The sequence below is a fragment of the Halichoerus grypus genome, chromosome 13 (genome assembly GCF_964656455.1).
Source record: "Halichoerus grypus chromosome 13, mHalGry1.hap1.1, whole genome shotgun sequence".
NCBI classification, from domain to species: Eukaryota; Metazoa; Chordata; class Mammalia; order Carnivora; family Phocidae; genus Halichoerus; species Halichoerus grypus.
The window spans coordinates 4,407,473-4,420,991 of NC_135724.1; the positions used below are offsets into that span (position 1 = coordinate 4,407,473).

General features: G+C 41.0%; 1 protein-coding gene across 7 annotated transcripts in view; it reads right to left on the reverse strand.

The window, feature by feature from the left end:
• ZNF407 (zinc finger protein 407) overlaps positions 1-13,519 on the reverse strand; it is a 537,168-nt gene that overhangs the window by 500,036 nt on the left and 23,613 nt on the right. The gene's annotated exons all lie outside the window — the stretch shown is intronic.

A 13,519-nucleotide genomic window follows, 5' to 3' on the forward strand; every position in this document is an offset into this window, starting at 1 on the left:
GTAAAACAGATTAAACAAAACTGCTGTGATGCAAGCCAGGAAGTCGGGCCTTCCCCTCTGCAGTCTCCCAACCGAAGCCTAAAGCCCAGTGTGAAACTTAAAAACAACTGCTTCATCCTTTTCCCCTGCAGCAACGAGCCTTACCATGATTTTTCTAAATATACCCTAATCAACAACATGCACATTCTCATCGCACATCACTGTTCCTGCTCAAACTCTCCTGCCAATGAAAAGCCCCCCCATTCCCACTGTCAGTCACCGGTTTCCTCATCTAACAGCCACTCTGTACCATCTGAAGGTTAATGACAAACGGAAACGTCAGCAGGGGAGCAGGATTAATGAAGCAAATTTTGGGAGGAGAAAAGAATTTCACTGAATAAAATGCTTTAAAATCAATAATATTGATTTTATTTTTCATTATGCTATTTAATTCAATTAAAACATATCATTTTTCCATTTACATTACACCAGGATTAGAATTTTTAGCCAAATGCCATTGGATTTGATGTGAATACAAAACCATCAATTATGGCCTCAAAGCTAATGATAACTATTTTTAACTATTTTAACTACTTTTTTCATAACAACGACAAATCCAATAAAGGCTGTTGTTCTGACTCTGCTAACAGTGGGAAACAAAATATATTTATGTGATACCAAAAGCATGAGCAACAAAAGAAAAAGTGGATAAACTGGGCTTTATCAAAATTAAAAATTTCAAATGACAAAGTAAAAAAACAACCCACAAAGCGGGGAAAACTTTTTGCAAATCATATACCTGACACAGGACTTAATCTAGAACATAGAGAGAACTCTGACAACTCAATGATAAAAAGATGAACCAATTTCTAAATGAGCAAAAGGGGCTCAGTATATATTTCTCCAAAGAAGATACACAAACAGCCAAAAAGCACATGAAAACATACTCTATCAGTAGTCATTAGAGAAATGCAAACCAAAACCATAACGCAATACCATTTCATACTCATTAGGATGGCTAGAATCAAAACGTCAGACGTAACGAGCGTTGCTGAGGATGCAGAGACATCAGAACAATCACACAAAGGCTAGTGGGGATGTAGAACAGTGATGCCACTTTGGAAAGAGTGGCAGTTCCTCAAATGACTAAGCATGGAGCTACCATACAGCCCATCAATCCCACTCCCAGGTATACACCCAAGAGAAGTGAAAACATTCGTCCTTGAGAAAACCTGTATACAAATGTTTACAGCAGTATTAGTCATAATAGCCATGGGGTGGAAACAACCCCAATGTTTATCAACAGATTAATGGAGAAACAAAATGAGGTTCGTCCACATCCACACGATGGAATACTCGGCCGCATAAAGGAATGGCGCTGCCATGTGCCACAGTATGCGTGAACCTTGGAAACGCTAAGTGAGAGACGCCAGTTACTAATAGACCACATAGCATAGGATTGCTTTCACAGGAAATGTCCAGAATAGGAACATCTATAGCTATAGAAAGTAGGCCAGTGGTTCCTCAGGGCTGGGGGAGGGGAGCAAGTCGGGGGGGGAAGCTAAAGAACACAGGGTTTCTTTCTGAGGTGATGAATATGTTCTAAAATTTACTGTGGTGATGGTTGCACATGTCCGTGAATATACTTAAATCCATTAAATTGTAGTTCAAATGGATAATGTGTATGGTATGTGAATATCTCAATAAAGCTGCTTTAAACATATAAATTGTCGACTATAACCTACAACACAAAAACATCTTGCATTTGTTATTGTGTTACAAGAACAGACTGTACCATTCTTGTAAAAGAGTGAAAAAGATAAATGTACATAGTTTCATTACACTTACAAGATGTTTACCATTTCTCAGGATGTGATCCAGAAAATATAAATTAAGTAAGAGGTTAATAGATGTTTGGGTAGGAAAAACAAACCCCTGGTCAAATAAGTTTAGGAAACTCTGGCTTGAACCACAGTTTCTTTACCATAGGATGTCTCAGCACACAAGCATTTCCCAAACCAATTTCATTACAGAACTCATTATTTATAAAGAATCAAAAGACCAGTTCTAACACCCTTTAGAAAATGCTCCTTTAAATAAAGGACTGGTTCTGCTATTCAACATTTGTAATTAAAGAGTAAACGGGGGGGGGGGGGGATGAATCGTCCATCTGTTCCAGAAACTATCACAGAGTACCTACTATACGCCAAGTACTCTTGGTTGTAGATACTGGAATTACAGCAAAGAACACAAGACCTCTGCCTTACATTATAAAGGGTAGGACAATTTTTTTTAAAAGAAATAGTGCCCAGTCCAGAACATCTACTTGAAGAAGAGTCACAGGGACCGGATTTACTCTCATGCATGAAACAACTAAAAAAGAAAAAAACAGACAAAATCTATGAAACAACAGCATAACACTCTGGACATCAGAAACTAAAGGACAGTGATCAGAGATGAGATGCAAACAAGAGGAGTCCCAGCTTACAGCGTGGAGAAAGGACCCAGGCCACAGCACAGCAACGGGATCCCAGACAGAGCCCAGGGGTCTCCCAACAGAGTTGAGGGGCAGCTAGAATCTGTAGGGCAGAGTCCGAGAGAGAAGCCCGGAGACCTGCAAGGGGTCCCTCATGGGTGCCCTATCAAGATAGAGATCACTCCACTCCATCTTCCCCAAAAATTGTCTCCTACCCCTCACACTCACTCCTGGGTAACTCCCCCTCCCTGAGGCAACCATTGCCCAGTCTTCTTCTGCAATGAATTAGTCTCGCCTGTCCCGGAAGTTCATATAAATGGAATCAGACAACAGGCCTCTTGCGGGGAAGGAGGGTCTGCCCTCCCTTGCTCAATGCAATGTTTCTGTTGCGTGTATTAACAGCGCACGCGTCCCACTTCGGTGAGAGCAGAGTTCTGCTGCACAGGTACACCACAATTCCGTGGATGGACGCCGGAGCTGTTTCCCCTTCTTTGACTATTATGATAAAGCCGCTATGAATATTCTCAAACAAGTCTCTTTGTGAACATGTATGTGCATTCCTTCTGTGTAAATATCTCAGGGCAGTAAGGCTGGATTACAGGGACAGATGTGTATGCTAATCTTGTGAGAAACTGTCTGCTTGATTTTCTTACACAGCCACCAGCAACGTCACGCATTCTGACTGGTGCACACATCCTCACAAATACTTCATGCTGTCAGTCTTTCCAAGCGCAGTCACTCCGGTGGGTGTGTGCGGCTCTCACCTGCACCTCCCTGATGACCACCGATGGTGCCGAACGGTCTGCTATGTGCTCTAGGAAATGTGTGCTAGCCTCTGCCCACTTCTCACACAGGCTGTCTGTGTTATTATTGAGCCGGGGGAGGCGCTTATGTGTTCTGAATATAAATCACGTGTCAGATATAGGTGTCACAAATAATGTCTTTTGATAAGCAAGAGTTTTAAATTTGGATAAAATCCGTTTTTTTTCCTGTTCTGGTTATCTGTATGTCTGGTTTATTCTGTCTCCCCATACTAGAAAGAGCACGGTTTATTTTACCCACCCTTATATCCGAAGAGCCTAGAACAATTCCAAACACATATAAGGTACTAAAATAAACAAATGCCTCATTGTGGTATAAGAAATGTCTCTTCCCCAAGTATTCATAGGTAAAATGAAATATGTCTGAGATAACACTTCAGAACAGTCCAGCAGAGGGGCACAGTGAAGGCCATGTGCTGATAATGATTAATGCTGAGGGACAGTTACGTGGAAATCCAATATATTATCCTACCAACTTTTGTATATATCTGCATATGTACGTGTTTGAAAGTGTCCATGACTTATGTTTAACATTTTTTAATGTTTTTCCTAAAATGGTGTGAATTCTCTTCCTTTCCATGAGGAGTCCAACCACGTCTTCCCCTTCCAGCACTCCTACGACATGCTACCACACTACCTTCACTGTGGACACTGGCAGGAGATTCCTCTTTGGAAGTGTATGTACAGAACAAACACTAACTTAGGGAGGACTCACACACACACACTTATGCAGAGTGAATGTTCTAATGATGGAACTTACTACTACATTTTTTCAGACAAAAGAGGGGCAACTGCATTAATATGCACACACAAACTAATGAAACCCTTTATTATCTTCTATATAATGCCTCCAAAAATTTTAAAAAAGGAGAAAATATTTCTACACTTGTTATTTCCCAATTGATTTTTTAAAATAATGAAATAATTCAACATCTCATTTATCAAGAAAGAACACTGAACATTCAACAAATATATACCGAGGGCCTACCGCATGAAGGTAACCATCGTGCTACCAACGCGTTCTTTGCCCTCACCAGGCTCTTGTTCTATTAGGAGCCATGTGACATACACGCGGAGGAATTCTAACACGAGGCCACGTGTGAACGTGTGGGACAGGCTGTGTAAATGAGCAAGGACTCATACTTCCAAGCAGAATATTTGGCCAAAAGAGCAGAAATATCATCTGAGCCAAACATTGAGGAAACTGAAACTGCTTTTTTCTTTTTTTGACAGAGCAGGTAGGAAGAGTGAAATAAGTGAGGAAGAAGAAAGGGATTAGACAAGGCCACACAGCACCTGCAATGCAACCACGCAAGACTGTCGTCCCCAGTCTGAAGAGCGACGGCGCTGGCTTTCTACCCCAGAGCAACTGAGAAAAAAGCGGAGGGTCACCCAAGACCACATCACACAAGGCTTTGAACTGAAAGTTGGAATTTATTCAGTGATGCCAATGAAGAGTCACTAAAACACAGCACTACTTTAGGATGATTAATTTTTCAGTATGCACGGCATATCACAGGTACAGAAATTACAGAAAGAATGCCTTCTGATAGTTTAAGTTACAAGGCCCAGAACTAGAATGATGTCAGTAAGCAGGAGTGTAAGATGATTTAATAAATATCTTAAAGTGGTCTAGAGGAGATTAAACAGAAATGAGAATATTTATGCTAATATAAATTAAACAGAAGAGTCTTCAACAGAAAGATTATTAGAACAAGCACCAAACTGCCAGTGGAGATGGGGGAGAGAATCCAAAACTCACCGAGCTGGGACAGTTTAAGTGCTCATTTTTCTGGAGGCAAATTTCATTCATTCACTCAACAAATATTTCTTGAAAGCCAACCAGAAAGCACCTTAAATTTTCTCAGAAACAAAGCAAACGAACAGGAAGGGACTGGCTGCCAACCATTAGAGCAAGTCAGTCGTAATCTCCGTCTCTTCTCAAAGTACTGGTACCAGCGGAGAAAGAAGTGAGTCTCAGGTCTCCTCCCAGAGTAAGGTTTCAAGATTCAGAAGACCTAGGAGGTGTCTACACTAGAGTAACGGGACATATTATTAAACCAATCTTCCTAAAGCAGATGTTTCCTGTATGAATCCATCCATTACCATTCAACACATCCTCACTGTGCCACAAAGATTCTCAAATACGCAATTCCATTTATAGTAGGTACTCATCCAAATTCCCAGCCAGTTGTTCCTTGAGTTAAAAAGACAAAGAAACAAGTAAGCTGCATGTAACTTTATCATCTTCAATTTCACCTATAAATTATTAACTCACCAAGAATCTGTCATGAAAGAAAGTTCCTGCTCTAACTGAAATAGTCTCTGCTATGGCTTAAAATTCTTTAAAAAGCTGCAAGAGAGAAATCAAAACACTCGTATGCTTTTTTTTTTTTTTAGACACTCATATACTTTTTAAGAACAAAATCAAACAAATCAATAGCAGCCTTCTGATGACACCTGGTGGCCAGTGCTCACAGGAAGTTTCTTTCAGCCTTTTAAAGAAAGAACTTCAGGAACTACTCACCCATTCCACGTGCTATCTTTACTCTGGGCAGCACGCATGAAATCCCTCCCTTCACCCTCCTCCCTTCGGTTGTACTTTTCACTCATTCCAATCTCATCTTCATTTCTCTCTTCGTCCCTTTTCTCCTTTCTGACGTGTACATGTGCAGGGAGCTTGAGCCCTGGCTCACGCATACTCACTTTCTCCCTTACACACTCACACACACACTCTCTCGCTGGTGTGACAAAGCCACCCACACTAGAAACCACCTCTCCCTGCCTCCACCCCATGGCATCTCACCCCTCACCCATCCTGCCCTCACCCCAGCTGGTGGTGCAAGCAGTGTGAAGTCAGCCTGTGTTGGCACCAGGCCAACAGTAAAATCACAGCAGGGGACACATGTGCAGGACGGCAGGTGCACACACACACATGCATATATAAAAACTCCCAATGGTCTTTTGTCCCTTCCCTTTGGGAAGTTCAAAAAAGAATGAACTCCAGAAGTCATTAAGATCTGACAGTAAGGATTCTCTCCTCCCAGAAGGACAGGGTAAGACAGGTAAGACTTCCAACAAGCCTATTATGAGCTGCAAAAGTGACAGGGGCGTGAGACAGGAATACATGGAAACCAGTGGACTACTCAGATTTCTTCCATCTGCCACTTCTAACTATATACTTCCATATATGGAGTTGCAATTTGTAACAGAGACCATAAAATATTAATGTCTGATCCTACAAAGAAAAAAAATCACTTTTCTCTGAAAATGCTTATAAGTTGAATGAACTCTTCCATGACAACAGAGTATAATTTAACACCTTAAAAACCATTCACTAGATAACACCAGAGACAACTTGACCACTAGGGATAGATGTGTACGTAGCTGTGGTTTATGCACCATTCGACTAGTGCATGAACACTTCAGTCCAGTAAAACCCACATCCTCGTTGTCCCACAGAACAGGCCACACTGCATTCCTAAGTAGTAAGTTTGTAGGCACGTCCACTTCCTCACCCAGGAAAAGGCCTGTGGGTGTTTAAAATGAGTCCACAGATCGTCTGACACTCCCTTCAAAGGACAAACCCTCATTCTCTCCCCTCGGTGTGGGCTGGCCTCGCTGACCTGCTTGTAAGGGACAGAAAATAGTGTAAGTAGGGTCTCTGACTCCGGAGACCAGGTCATAAAAAGCACGAGCTTTCTGCGTGCCCCCTCTCTGGCCTGCGTGTTGCGAGGTCATTCTTGCAGCCTCTGGGTGGGGAGGGCCACAGGGCAAGAGACGCAGCTCCTGCCAAGAGCCAGAGAGGACGGGCGCTCTTGCCAGCAGCTCCGCCAGCCCCAGGCCGGGCTACGGGGGACGGCAACCCCCACAAGAGCCTGACTGCTGGAGAAACCTGGGGCCAGAACCTTCCTGACCCACAGAAACCAGGAGGTAACAGACGCGTGAGGCTTCAAGTCACTGAGTTCTGACATAATGTGTGACGTAGTGACAGAGAACTAACAGAAGGCCCTTCTCTCCTGTCCGCCTTGGCAAGAACAGATATGGCTCAATTTCACCCTCCTTCATGTATATTTTACATACATTGCCTTTCCTATGTGCTCCAACCTTTAACAAGAATCCTCTGTGCTAGCACAGTAAGATTAAGGTACACAGGAGATCAGCACGTGTTCACTGAAATACACTGTTTGAAATGCATTTCAAGAGCACAACTCCTACCAAACTTCTCTAAGATTTTAGAACTTTCATCAACTGGCATTTACATTTATACCTCTTCTACTACCAAAACCAGATCTGATACAGCTTACAATGAAAAACTGATATAATAAAATCAAGAGTTACTGAAGAGCTAACTAATAAAGAGACAAAGTAGAGTTTTAAATTTAGATTTGTATGGAATAAAAGCAATGTCTTAATGGTTCCTGAAAAACCTGCTCATTTTGGATGAAGATGTTCACTTGTATAGGCCCCTGGGATTGTTTAGCAAGCCACCCGCCCCAGAACTAAGGGTAGCAATGAGTTCCTCTCCAGCTAGGCTCGGAAATGTTAGCAGCCTACACTCCTAATAGTCCCCAAACCTGATGAGGCGTCCCACGGAACGAACCCAGGTACAGCCACGGGCCACGTGACTCCCTCCTTCCCCCAGCAGGACACATGCAAGCTCCGGAGACCTGGGGGCCTCTGGCCCAGGACTCCTCATACCTGATTAGGTTCCAACTCCAAAGTACCTCATGTACCATCTTCAGCTTAATCCCAACAAACAACCTTCCCTGACCAGAATCCAAGGACTCACTGAAGACGAGCAGGCCCGAACTATGTTCTCCTTGGCCCGAATGGTAGGAGCAAAGTAAAACTATCTGATGGGAAAAAAAATTCTCACTCAAGTCAGAACAGAATTCCGCTTCTATTCCAGGGACACCTGTATTTTATTTCCAATATCCAATTAACTTTTGCCTGCAAGTTAAAAATTAGAATATGTGCTTAGTGCCTAAGATAGAGCTAAAACAATCACTAAAAAAACAATATTAATAGGGACCAAACATGGTGACCACAACAGAATAAAAAGACCATCATCCCTTTCATTACCAAAGATTTCCGCCTTTTCCAACACTACTTATGAAAACGTGTTAAAAGCAACATAAAACAACAAATCATGGGATAAAAATAAACCATAAAAGTAGCTCAGCCTCCTTACCTGGCTATTTCTTTTTTATTTTTTTTAATCTTCCTATACTTCAAGTACTATTTTCCAAATACAGTAAATTGATCCAGTAATAAAGTTAATTTTAAGACGATCTTATATCAACCATCTCTGACAAGTGCAGCTTTTGCAGAAATATTTTACACAAAAAGTTAAAATTTAATATATCTTTCAAAAAGCATTTTTTTAAATCAATGCTTGTTAGTATTTCCATCTAATTTTTTTAATTTATTTCAAAGAAATAAAATTTTTATTGGAACAGGAAAACAGGATAAAAGAAGAGAAGAATAAAGACTCTGAGTAGAGAATGAAAAAGTTCAATGCCATTAAAAGCAGACACATAGGATCCCTGGTATCTTATGCCATTTGAAAAGGTTGTTTTATTATCAATGTAACTAATCACAATGAAACCATCTCTTACAACTAAAGACATTATAATGAATTTTCTTTACAACTACAGAGAAATGGGATTTGCTGTTTCACATCAAATAGAACGGGCTGTATAAATTCTTCTTCCTATTTATTGTAAAATATAATTTCATCTATAAAATCAGTCATGAAATATTAAAACTGAAACAACAGAATTTATATCCTTTACTTAATTTAGTTTAAACGGTCTATTCACTAAAAAAAGGGGGGGGAGGTACATGTGATAGAGCCTCTATACTTTCTCATTAAGTGTTTCCATTAGACCCTTTATTTTTAAGAATTTATAATACAGCCATAAAAAAAGCATTCCATGATAAAAGTTAGTATACTTTCCTCAAATTTGCCTTTTATCTTTTTCAAAAGGCAAGAGAATGAAGCACATGCATATGAAAGCTGAGGAAAGAGATGGAGGAAAATAAAAAGAAACACGTTAATATATTTACTCTGAAAATTTTAAACACTAGTGAAGAAGAACATTAAAGTGCAAGGAAGGAAGCCTTTGTTTTCATCCCAACCAGTCCAACAATAGGCTGAAGGATGCTTGGTAACCACTGACCCCAAGCCTCAGAGTCCTGGGTTAGAAGGGAAGAGAAGGAGAAAGACCCCTACATTTGAGGAGAAAACCCCTCAGTGACAGTAAGTAAGGAGCTGCTCAGCACTCAACCAATAGAAAACATACTCTTGGGTATGGATTTTTTTTTTCATCCCAGCAGAAAAATAGGAAGAAAAAGGGGATTTCCAAATTGAAAATCTGGGAGAAATATAACAAAAACACATCTAGAGACACGTTCCAGAGTTCTTGGCGAGACTGCTTCATCAGGTCCACTGGGAAGAGCAGGGGATTGGTACAATAGCTCATCACAGAGCTGCAGGGAAAAAAGACTGAAACTGCTAATTTGGGGAGAAATCTGGAAAACACTGTAATTCCAAATGTCAATAAGCTAACACATGATATAAAATTATCAAGCCTCAAGACATTTGGAATATAAATTATTAGGTATCAAAGATGTGAGTGCTAAGAAAGTATATTTAGAAAGGAGAAAAGTCTTCAGTATTCACAATTTTTAAAATGGATGTAGCTCTAACCAAGTCCATTTATATACCAAAGTTAATAGTTTTTTTCCTCTGGGTGGCAAAATTATAGGTAACTTTTTTTCTTCTTCCTGACATTTTCTTATACTTTCTAAAATATATCACTTTGGGGGGAAGACTGACAGGGACGCTTTAAAAAAAGTCTCTACATATGGTTGAAGTAATGCAAATTGATGACCACTCTCAAGAAAAAAAGAGAAGCCCTAAGACAGAAATACATTCATGATTGCGGTTCTTGGACTAAACTCAGAATCAAAACAAATAAAAGGAGAGTTAAGGGCGATGTTTGGTGAAATACTCAGGGACCTCACACTGACACTCAAGAACGGAGGGAGGTGGGCGGCCACAATTAACACACCCTTAGCACCCAGATCTTGGCCTCCAACACCATCCCTGCTAAAAGGAACCTGGCAGCCTCAAGAAATGGCAGATTCTAGGGCTGGGGCAAGGTAGATGTACAAGATGAGCCTGGAGCATTTTATTTATTATGTCAAAAGTGGAGAAATGCTTTAAAAAAAAAAATGATGTGACAAAGACACAGGAGTCAACTAGAAGGGGCTCCCACTGGCCAAATCTGGGACAACTGGAGTACCAAATAATTAGGCACCATTAGACACAGGAATGGATAAGTACATATTGATAGTTGGGAGACAGACAGATGGATGAACCGATGGGCAAAAGATGGCTCTGCATGTGTACCAGGATGCTGAGGGCCGACTGGTAAATATGGAGAGTGAAGGAGATAGAAAATCATACTGCCAAAGAGTGCATCAGGCAAGAATCATCAATGGATGCTAAATCTAGAGGGGGATAATTTTGATATGCAGAATGTTTAAATGGTGATAAAGCAACTGCTTATCAGTTGCAAGGGAAGAATTAAAAAACCTCAGTAATTGGTGGATAAATCAGCAACACCTTTGGGGGCGGATGAAAAAAATTAACATCCTCAAGGAAGGGCAGACAGACATGGTATGCCTCCAGACAGAACACCCTTAGAAGGACAGGACACCCATGCATCCATGCAGCTAAGAATGCAAATCCTGCAATTAAACAAGAGGAAACAGTACACAAACACAAAGTGAGGAATATTTTATTTTAAAAAGGACAAAAAAGTGGAAAGGACTACATTCTTCACCAATGTCAATGTCATAAAAGACAAAGACTACGGAAATATTCCAGATTCAAGGAGGCAAAGGAGACAGGACAACGAAATGCAATGCCTGTTCTCAGACTGGATCCTGTGATGGCAGGGAAAAAATGCTAGTAAGGACATTTTAGGTCAACTGACAGAAAAAGACTGTGATGATAAACTGTGTATGTTAACTAACTGGGTTAAGGGATGACCAGATAGCTGGTAAAACATTACATCTGGGTGTGTCTGTGAGGCTATTTCTGGAAGGGACAAGCATCTGAATCAACAGACTGAGTAAAGATCACCCTCACCAATGGACAGGGGCGTCGCCCAATCTGCCAAGGGCCTAAATAGAACAAAAAGGCGGAAGAGGGGCCCATTTGTTTTTTGTTTTAGCTTGAGCTGGGATATCCATCTTCTCCTGCCTTCACACTCCTGGTTCTTGGGCTTTCAGAATCAGAATGAAACCACCAATTTTACTGTGTCTCCTGCCGGCAAAAAGCAGACTGTGGGGCTCTTAGCCCCCTACGTCACGTGAGCCGACCCCTGTTAACAGCTGCTCATCTGCATCCACACATACATATGGAGCCTACTCTGTTTCTCTGAAGAATCCTGACACAGATTTTTGTAAAGGTAGTTCTGGAGGAGAATATTAAGGAAAAGTTTTCTGACTTGGTTCTGGGATTTCTAGAATTGGCTCTCTAGTCTGATTAGATTAAAAGATTCTAATGACTCGGTTTTCAGTATAAAGAGAGCACTTCTATTTGGTCTATGATGAGAACTAATTACAGATATACAAAATATCTGCATTGGATACTCCTAATCAACCACTTACATGAATCAAAGAGCTAAATGACTCTATATATGATACTAACATTTCTGGAAAACCATGGAATATAATGACTGGTTGGTTGGCCCTAATGTCCCTGGACAAAATGATGAAAGAAAATGATGAGCTCGGGGAGTCCAAGTCCCAGCTCAAGCATAGCATAAATGACCTGAGAGCTTCCAAGTGTGCCCTGGAGGAAAGCCTGATCTCCTACAGCTGCAGGGCTGAAAGTGCTGCGTATCAAATGCCGACCATCCTTCTGAGATTGGCTACATCAGAAAGCAAGCTGAATGCCCACCCTTACAGGGGTGCACTGTTACTCTGAGGGCACTAACTGGGAAGGACCCAGGCCTCAACGCTAGGATGGGGACATGGAGGAGGAGTCTGATAAAGCTGGGGATATTGAGCCCCTAAATTCTCATACATCTTCTTTGCCAGCAGAAGAGGTCTTCCCAAACCTAATAGTGCCCTCATGCCAGTTCCTATAATAAATCTCATGTTTTATATATCTATATTTAATATATCATTGGTTCTCTTTTCCTGGAGAAACCCAATATAAGTACCAATGTAAATTTATAAAATTAAATACTTTAATTATATACAGGAATATCCTTATTTCTAGAAAACAGACCCTGAAGGATTTATGGGTAAAGGGTCATAATATACTTAAAATTTACTCTTAAAAGGTTGAGGAAAAAGTGTGTGTATACGCACGCACACGTGGGTAAGGAGAGAGTGTATAAACCCTCCAAATTATCTCCAAATAAAAAGTAAAGAAAAACATCAACAACAACAACAAGGTGAGCTGGTTTCATAAAGATGGCTTAGAAAGACCTCTACCACATCTCTAGTAACTGTCATGGGGTCAAAAGAATATAGAGCTCCTTAAAAATGACAAAGATCACTTCTTAGACTTGACAAAACCCTTACTCTACACACTAACTAGCAGTTCCCGTTTAGACTCCCAGGAATCCAAAAAACTTGACCTCCAATTGAAAGTCTACTGCAAATTATATCCTTCCTACCATAGCTGTGTCTCTGTACTAAAAAGTTTTAACTCCTTTGCCATTAGGGAGGGGGAAAAAAACTATTTTGTTGGCATCTTTCTGCCAATTCCTGTCCACTGTAGTTTCCACACCAGCCTTAAAAAAGTCCTGGGAGAGGCCAATGCCAACAGAATGTCATACTTCAGACGAGTACGAGGGCATTTTTCCTATTCCTGGCAAAGCTGGTTAATGTGTGATGAATCTTAAAAAATTTCAACGGTATCAACCAGCTATCTACAACAGATAAGCCTTCCTCGTGCCCCAAGCAAAAGGATGCAAGCTGGCACACAAGTCAGAGTTTTCTGGCAAAGGCATGATGTGAAAAGGCACACGGTGATAATATACAGCTAAGAGGCATCACAAAACTTACGTCCGTATGTCCAGTCAGCACTGCTCCCATCTTCTGTCCATGGACACCTGAGCTCTGACCTTAGAATCTAGTCCAATCCTCTGTGACTAGGAGCCACTTGCAATCAGACACACCTGTGGATCCCTTCATTACACTAGAAGGTTCT